The 9,766-nt window shown below is 43.7% G+C and overlaps 1 pseudogene; it reads right to left on the bottom strand.

The window, feature by feature from the left end:
* Positions 1–289: 289 nt before the first annotated feature.
* LOC112430868 (serine/threonine-protein kinase Nek1-like) lies at positions 290–6,367 on the bottom strand (annotated as a pseudogene).
* Between the last annotated feature and the right edge of the window lie 3,399 nt (positions 6,368–9,766).

Below are 9,766 nucleotides of genomic sequence, written 5' to 3'. Positions count from 1 at the left end.
TGTGGGGATGGAGCTGGACTCCCTCAAGGTGGTGTCGGAGAGGTGGATGCTGTCCAAGATAAAGACAATGTTGGATAACACCTCCCACCCACTCCATGACATGCTGGTCAGTCACAGGAGCTCGTTCAGTGAGAGACTGAGATTACCGAAAAGCACCACTGAACGACAGGAAATCTTTCCTTTTTTTTTTTCTTTAAAAAAGGTTTTTATTTCATATAAAGTTCTGCAGTATTTAAATTTAGAAACAAAAATGATTTACTGTTAGCGTCGATATGACAAGTTATATCATCAGTACAACTCCTGCTCCACTCGTCACACCAACCACAGTCTTGCTACAGTTCCTTGGCAACATATACAACAGTCTCACTCACAAAAATGTTTAACTTTGCTTAATTTAACCCAAGCAGTACGAAACATGGAAAATGCCTTAGATATTATTTAACTTCTTATTTGGTGACAACAATCACAAGAAAAAGAGGCTGAACTGGTTTTGAATAAAATCCTCACCTGGTTAAAGTTCTGAAGCTGTGGTTGAGGATGGGACAGAAAGAGAGCACCTGAGAGGACCAGATCTTCACCCACCAAAGAGTCCAACTGAACCAACAACAATGTTAAACACAACAAAGTCTATGCTTTTAATCGTGACAACCCATGTGCGTCTTTCACTCACAGATGTGGACGAAACATTTACTTGATTTTGCAGTAAACTTTGGTTAACAACAACACATGTCTTTTTCCATAATGCACTTTTTAAAGAACACTGGTTAGAAAAGAGTGTCAGGTGATGATAGTCAAAGTATGAAGTACAGTCTTGAGTGTATTAGTTATACATCATGCAAGTGTGCCTGAAACACTGTTAAATGTGAGGCTGGGACACTTTATGCATAGATCCTTCTGCCGATCGTGTGTGTCACAGAAAGACATCAGATTGCTAGCAGACTGTCAAAGCTGCCAGCAGCTCCATTGCACGAAACATTACTCATCGTTATCTTCTTGATAAGCGCCATCTGCCATCACTAGATGAAGGATGTTGGGATACAGATGCTGGTGCTCAGTTCCCAGAATGCTTAGGACCAAACTGGAGCCCAGGTCAATATTCTCGTCCTCATCTTCATGTATGGCCTTAATCTTATTGTGGGCCTCAATGAACTTCTCAAAACCCATCTGCTGCTCCAGGTTGAACCGAAGCTCTTCCAGACGGCTGAAGATGCTGTCATGATGCTCCATCTCTCCGCTGCCATCCGAATGCCATTCTTCATTGAGCTGCCTGTTATTACTGTGGTTCTCCTCTCCCACACCATTGGTAAGCAATTCCCCTGCCTCCTCATCAGCAGGACTTCCATTTGAGCATTCCTCCTCCTCCTCCTCTTCTTCCTCCTCATCGCCTTCATCATCTTCCTCTTCTTCATCCTCATCTTCATCGTCATCATCGTCTACCGCCATCTGATTGTTGTCCTGATTGATTTCAGCTGCGATCCTGTTGAAAAGCTCCTGGTCTCCGCTCTCAGAAGGGTTTCGATTAAAGTCGCCAGCTCCAACCTCCTCTTGCAGCAGTCTCTCCATGGATGCCCTGATGTCACGCAGATCTTCATCTTCATAAGCATCCTCTGTCTCAGACTGGTCATCATCTTTTCCTGCCTCATCCAGGTCCTCAATTTCCAGGTTGTTGTCTGGAGCAACGTTAGCCTCGCCAGTCACTGTAACGTCCTGCTGAGAGCTGAAGAGTCGACTCAGGTCTGGTAGAGAGCATGTCCGCAGCATCTTGGGGTTGTTGGCATCAAACATGCCTGTAGAAAGACCAATGAGGAGTGCATTCTGGTGTTTGGAGCGTAGAGGTGAGACAGAGCGTGAGCGAGAGGCCAGAGAGGAGGATGATTCATCCATGGAGGACTGGGCTGAGAGGATAGCGAGGGCGGCAGTGCGTCGGTGGGCCGGGGAACACAGTTTCATAAATAGGGGCTCCTCATGCTGAGCTGATGGCTCAGGAGCTTTGTCTGCACTCTGCTCAGCCTCTTTGTTGCCTGTTGGTCTTATATCGCCCTCTGCTGGCATTTGCTGTTGGCCTTCCTGCTCCCAAGCCTGCTGCACACTGTTTGGAGGATGTGAGGCCTGTTTAGGGGTTTCCTCTAAAAACACCGACTCCAAGTCTGCTGGATCCTGAGTCTCAGTAACGCTGGTTGGCAGTGTTGGGCTCTCTATTGCAGCAGCCATGGAGATTTCTTGATGTGAGGCCACATCTGTAGCTGCAGGACTCTCAGCCACTACAGGGGGTAACACTTCTTTAGGTATCTTCACAATGCCAGCTTCTGCTGTCATCTGGTTTAATTTAACAGGACTAAAAGATTCGTCCTCACATATGGTGAGAGTCTCCAGTGGCTGAGTGAGTGGCTGAAGTTCTGCCTCCTTAAGTACCTTCAGCACCTGAGAGTCTGGACTTGCTCCCCACATCTTCCTGGGAGCATCTTCCTGTAGCACAGCCATCTGTATAACTTCGCCCGCTGTTTGCTCAATGGTCATGAGGGATGTATCCTCTAGAGTTTGCTGAGCTGCAGAGAGGACAAGTGGAACTCCTGCCTCCCACTTCTTCCTGTCACCACCAGAGGACGGCCTACCATCTGGAGATGCTGAAGTGGTGCTTCCTGTGGCACATGTTTCCTCTAAAGTTTGCTGAGCCACGGGAAGTACAGGTAGCTCTGCTGCTTCCCACTTCTTCCGGTCTTCATTGGAAGAGGGGCGCTTGTCTGTATCAGACTGGTTTTGGGTTGGAGCAGGACTTGATTCTGCTGGGGCAGAAGGAGACTCCTCCACCTCCTCCACTGGGCTTTGAGCTTTAAGGTTCTGGTTAAGTCTGCGCAGAATCTGCTTCTTCTCACTCTGGATCATGGTTGCAGACTCTGGTTCAGGCAAGCTCTCCTTTAGTGGCGTCATTGCTCCAACGTTCTTTAGGGCAGCAGTCATGGATATAGCTGGGGTGGAGGGTTTGGGTGTAGGCAGGGCTGGAGTTTTGGCAGCTGGTTCTGGCTGAGAGGGGCCTGGCTGTGGAAGAGGACTATCAGAGGTAGACGATACTGCTTCTGAGGCCACTATATTTGCTCCCGCCATGCCACCTTTGACCCCTCGTGCTGCAAGATGGTCCTCCCATGCCCTTTTTTCTCTCTCATATGCTTCTCTCCTCTTCTTCTCTAGCTGCTCTTTGAGAAGAGCTGCACGGGCATTAGCTTGTGCTTTTAAAGCCTCTATCTTCTTTCTCCTGAGCTCGGCCTCCTCACTGGACTCCTGGCTGTCAGAACCATCGCTATCATACTTCTCTCCTCTGAGTCGAGCTTTGATCTGCTGGCGCTCATTGAAGTTCTGCAAGCGGATCTGTCTGAGCCTTGCCAAGTACTCCAGCTGTCCTTCAGCACGGGCTTTGTTGAGCATAGCTTCCCTCCTCCGCTGCAAAAACTCCTCAACTTGAAAGGCTCGCCCAACTGCCATTTGACCGCGCTGCCTGCTAATATGGGCTTGTTTGGAAACATGCTGCAGCCTGTGGAGTTCTCTCTTGATTACGTCATGGTCTAGTCGTCGAGCAGGGCCGTTAGGAAGCACTGTGCCTGCAGCAGCTGGTACACGAATGGGACTGCAAGGTCCAGCTGAGGAGCTCTCCCTGCTGACATCTTTAGGCGTCGGTCTAGCCATTTGGTCGAGGATTGCATGGTAGTGTTCATAAGAGCTTTTACCTGGGAGAGGAGCTAGAGTAGAACCCTGAACAGCAGCAACATGTGCACCTCTCTTTCCACCTCCTACAAAACACTTTCTCTCTGGGCTGCTACCTCCACTAGAACTCAAGACATGCTTCCAGCCTTGTTCTCTAGCTTGGTTTATTCGATTGATCTTTTCCTTTTCATATCTCTTCATCTGCTCCGCTTTCAACATGAACATCTGCTCTCTCTGTTTCCTTTCTTTCTCAATCATCTCCATCCTCTTCTTTCTGATGCCATCCTCGTGTTTTTTCCTCTCTTCTTCCACTTACTCACTCTTCTCTGGGGGGTTGCTGGGAGAAGGGCCGGTTTGTGTTTTCCAGCTGGTTTCTTGTCTGCAGGCTTTCTGGCTCTATCTGGGACCTTCCTCACAGTTAAAGGCACTCCGTATTTGGCGGCTGGTTTTGTAATCTTCTGGGCTGAGGCTGATGGCACCTGTGCCACACCCGATTTAGGCTGCTTGTGAAGAAAAGTATGGCGAAATTCCTGAGCAATGATCTGTGGTGTGAGAAACTTCTCAATCCTGCAGGAGAGGAAAGGTTTGTCCAGTATGCTGTTGACTGAGGGTCGCTCTCGAGGGTCGCGTTTAAACAGCTGTGCAAGGAGAGATCGCACTTCTTGGGAGTAGTGACAAGACACAGGAGGGTACGACCCACGAATTATCTTAACCCTCCTGCTTTCTTGAGACCGTTTTCGGCCATTTTCATGTTTTAAATGCCTGCCATTTCCACTGTGTTCAGTGGAATATAACCAAACTTGCCAAAGGATAGTTTTTTTCTGTCAATTTTAATATTTCAGTGTGAATTTCTTAAATCAGCCTAAAATGGCTGAGCAGCAAAAATCCTCACACCCGTAACCCTGGGGACCGTTTTCGGCCCATTGACTTCCATTATAAACGCTATTTTTCACTGCAAAATTATTACCGTTAAAGTAATCGTCATGATTTCTGTTTCAGTTTCGTTTTGAACTAGGGGCCTTAGAATTGTAATTTTTTTATTTGTCCACCAGGTGGCGCCCTTGGTTCACATTTGACGCCTGCTCGAAAGTACACCTTTCCAGCGGGCTGCTGGAGACAGACCCGCGGGAGAGGGAGACGCATTCCCGGCGTGCAGCAGTAGCTTGGCCCGCTGCTCGGGCGGGACCATTTTCTCCCCTTAGGGATGTTAGAGGGTGCATTTTTTTTTTAATCAACAGGAAATGACGTATTTGTTGTCACGTGGTATCGGACGTGTTTGCTGGAGACACGAGAACCAGCCATTTTGCCCGGGGCTGCTCGAGATAGACCCCGCGGGAGAGGCACTAATCCCGGCGTAGCAGCAGCAGCTTGGCCGCCTGGGGACCATTTTCTGCTCCTGCAAAAAAAAATAAAAGTAGATCGAAATGAATGTTGGTGCCAATCTTTTGTCCATCTAAAGGCCTAATTATAATAACAATCAAATATTACTTCAAATGTTTTTTTTTTTAAATATTTAGTTTTTTGTTTTTTGGGGCTAAAAACACAGGGCGCTCATGTAATACAACTGGGATTTAAAGGGTTAAGAACCAAGTTCTTCATGTTGCCAGCCTCAAATGCATGCTTAAGAGTGCACATTTCATACAGAACACACCCTAGGGCCCAAATATCACTTTTGTTATTGTATGGTTTATTTTCACAGATCTCTGGTGACAGGTAATATGGTGTTCCTATGCATGTTCTTGCCAGTTCTACAGTGCTGTTCAGCACCCTTGCAATTCCAAACTCTCCAAACTCTTTTGTCAAAAAGATGTTCTGTGATTTTATGTCTCTGTGGAGAATTTTTCGATCGTGTACATGCTTGAGCGCAAGGCAGATCTGCACAAACCAATCTAGGATTTGTGCTTCTGAGAACAGTACCCCTTTCTGAGAGTTGATCTTTTTGAATAGGTCTCCACCCTCGCAGTAGTCCATCACAATATACAGGCAGCCACCCTCTTCAAAAGATTCCTTATACTGGACGATGTTTGGATGACTCATTGTACGGTTTTTACTAAGCTAACTACCTTTATTTAGTAAACTCCCACCGTAAGGGTGTGTTTTAACTGATGAAACTGTGTCGTACTCAGGCTCGGACATCTGATTGCTGCCTTTTATAAGTTTTATTGCACAAGCATAAACTAACACCAGTAACAGTAACCGTGCCTTTACAGAAGCCAGGTAATCAACAGCTCGGCTTCATCAGTCATAACAGCAATATCAATGAAAAGAAGATCCGGCAGGTAGGATCTATGAGCGGCCGTTAACACGTACCACCCCAGACTTAGATAAATCACTCCGTCTTAAATAAATTTGACATTTAAAGCAAATATGAGTCTGGCTGATAATAAATCACAACAAACAAATTGGCATGTTAGTAATATGGGAAAAACCACACACTCATGTTGGCAAGAACAGCAACTTCCTTCCGAGATTCCTGCCTCTCTTTGCTGGACATTCCAGATATGCCAATCTCCTTGATGACATATTGGTGTCCACGATCTTTGGATTTGACCAGGATAGCCTTTCCAAATGAACCTTCCCCAATTTTCTTCACCTTTTCGTACTTGTCCATGTTATTGGAATGACTGGCTCCACATGCTGGATCATTAGTCTTTTCTCGCTGCCTTTCTCATAGAGGTTTGGGTACCTGATACTGTCCTCGCACTCTCTATCAGGAAATCTTTCCTGCCTGTGGCCATCTCCCTGTACAACACATCCACTTAACACACTGGTTACTGCTACAATTACACGTTTCTTTTCCAGCTATTTATTTATGAGTGACTTATGTATGTATATATATGTATATATTGTACTATTCTTAGTTAGCGTATTGTCTGTCTTGTCTTAATGTTGGTTTATGTTGGTTTGTAATGGAGCACTGTAACAAAAAATAATTTCCCCCAGGGATCAATAAAGTATTCTGATTCTGACCAGTGGTAGCTCCTGAAGTGTGTGCACTGGGCTGATGAAGACAAAGAGGATCAGTTAAAGATATTTGGGTTCTTTTTTTTTCCCCCCCAAAGCTTCTGCTCTTTGTGTTTGTTTATTTTACATGAAGTTTTTGTTTATCCAATTTTTTTAACCAATTAAATGCAACTGTTCTTGCTCACAGCCCAACTTTAAGAAGAAGAATTACAAAAGAAAATGTTTTAATTAGACTCCGATTCTCAAATTGATATTACTGATTGGATCATATAGATGGAGTTTAGAACTTGATTTTTTTAGCCCATAGTTCCTGTATTTTGTCAACTGGAAAACACATAATTTATAATATAATAACTTTTTCATAATTATGGAATTATGAAAACAGTGGAAACATTTACTTTTTCTCCAGTAAATGAGGATAGTTTTCTTGGCAATATGAACAGCTGTATCTTGAATTTATCAGTATGCAAGTCCAAAGCCTGCTGGTATTATAATGTAGTGTTTCTCAGTTTTCAGTTTGTAAAGGCAGCAGCAGCATATTCTCGAAAAAAGTGTTTTATTTGAAATACAACACAATTTTTGTTTATTGGGGATATCAGTAAGAGACATCACTCTGTCAGTGAGGCTCTTCCTCTCTCCTTGTGAGAAAACTTGCATGATGTGTAGCAGCTGTAATGTTATCAGAATCTGTTTCCATTATGTGTCTTGTTTCTTTGTCTGAACAGCATTTCCTGCCCATGTAATGGTGGATTTCCTGTTAACAAACTAGACCCATTTCAAATGAAGCTCCACATATAGAAGTGCCTCCCAGAAAGCACAGACTTTCTTTTGCATTTGCTGCCTCAGTTCTTCCATTTCTGTGTGGAAACTAATCTATAAACAGAAATGAAAGTATCCTTTCAAGAAAATGCATCATTAACACATGAAAAAGATCAAACAAACAAAAATCATGATAAGCATGATCAAGGAAGTGGCCAATTTTCTTGCAAAGATAACCCAGAGGCCCAGACAGGCCACCAAGACCATATAAGGTTAGACATATCCAGTTCTGGGAACACGCGTTCCCAAGCCTGGGAACACTTTAGGCCAGCTGAGAGATATAATCTCTCCAGTGTGTGCTGGGTCTGTCTAAATACATTCATTTTAATAAAAATTAAAAATGAGAAATGTTCTATTTTGCTTTAACAATTGACCATGTTAATTGACAATGAAATGGTTTTAACTTTAATTATTTAACTTTAGAACATCCATAGGTGCATCCTTGGTTGCCAGTCTTGAAGAAAACGAGCACATATCCAAACATGAAAGATGCATGACCCGGATACTTATTTAACACTTAATGGAGCGCTGTGGAGAAAGCTGATTATTTCTTGTACATAAAGGGGCTTCTTGATCAGAACGTCAGGGACACTGAGCTGTGCTGGCCCAAGTAAAATGACACCAGTGGCAGCTCCTGAAGTGTGTGCACTGGGCTGATGAAGACAAAGAGGATCAGTTAAAGATATTTGGGTTCTTTCCCCCCCCAAAGCTTCTGCTCTTTGTGTTTGTTTATTTTACATGAAGTTTTTGTTTATCCAATTTTTTTAACCAATTAAATGCAACTGGTCTTGCTTACAGCCCAACTTTAGGAATAAAGGCAATTTTCGCATCATCAATAGTAGATCAGTTTCCATGTTTAAAGGACTGCCATGGCACACTATATGCAGGTATGTACACTTCAATGAATGGACACAACAATTGAAAAACCTGAATACTGGTCAGTATTTCAATCAGTATCATTGTGACCATAAAAAATAAATATACTCAATTCCAACATCTCAAAAATGTAAGCACATTATATGTCTTGATGCATGCTCAGTTATCCAGGTAAGTAAATCCCAAAAGGTTGATTCTGTTCATCTGGACATTTTCAGTGGAAGAAACGTTTCGTCACTCATCCAAGTGACTTCTTCAGTCATATGCACATTGTAGATGCATAAATAACATTTGTTTTAAATCTTTTGCGGAGTTGGCAAAAAGGTTTGTATAACCTTGTGACTGTATAAAGTATGTGAAACATGATACTTGATCTAACAGTACATTGCAAACATTCACAACCACAGACTGGTGTGCTTTATAGTTGTTTTGTCCTCTCTGAGCAAATGTCAAGCATAGTGTCCGAGCTCACCACTCCGGGATTACAGAGAACTGTATGCTCAACATTGTGAAGCCAATGTGAGCTCTAACTGGACAGATGGAAGGTTTGTCCAAGGCAGCTGCTTCTGCCTGCAGCTTAGAGAACTCACACTGGAGCACATCCAGAGCACAGACGAGGAACTCGTGGGCATCCCGCACACAGACACACACAGAACAAAACACAGTTTCAGGTGCAAATGTACAAACAGAGATGAGTGTGCTGCGTAGTGCACAAAGACAGCTGCCTACTTTCTGATCGTCATCGTCAAACTCTTGATGAGACTTGGTGACTGTGTTTTTAAAAGCAGTCAGGACAGAGCTTTTGTGCCAGCTGTCGTTGAAGCGGCTCACTCATGGAGCTGTGGACTCCACAGAGGGAACAAATCTACAACTTACACAGTGAAACCTGATTCAACTCAAATATTCAGACAAATGAGAAAACTGTGATTAAATGTAGCTCATATCCAATACACACCGTAGTGGAGGGAGTTTACGCCTCCATCAGCCTCTCTAACATAATGATGTAATGCAGACCTGCTGTCAGTGTAAATCTCCAGGACATGTCAGCAAAATCAAATTTAATAAACTGAAATGGGGGACTTACCTAACACTAATATTTCATATAGTACTTCAATCCAATAATGAGTTCAAGGAGTTTGTTTTAAAATATGATTGAACAGAAAACCAAAATGCGAATGTGGAAATAACAGTAGCCAGCTGCTGCCACAAGATGGCGGCAAAGTAAAGGTTGGCTGCAAAGCTTTATGACACAAGCTGTTTGATAAGAAAGCAGAGAGATCGCTTTACTTTGGGACATTTTGGTCAATGTGTATTATTACATTTGATTAAACAAGCACTGATTTTCCTCCAGGCTTTCTGAAGCTCTGTCAAAGTTTTTCTTTTCGGTCTTTTTCAGTCCAGTCCTTGTACC

Source organism: Maylandia zebra, linkage group LG3 (genome assembly GCF_041146795.1).
Source record: "Maylandia zebra isolate NMK-2024a linkage group LG3, Mzebra_GT3a, whole genome shotgun sequence".
In the NCBI taxonomy this organism is placed as follows: Eukaryota; Metazoa; Chordata; class Actinopteri; order Cichliformes; family Cichlidae; genus Maylandia; species Maylandia zebra.
Note: the sequence above shows the minus strand (reverse complement) of the source record. Positions and strands in the feature narration are given on the sequence as shown.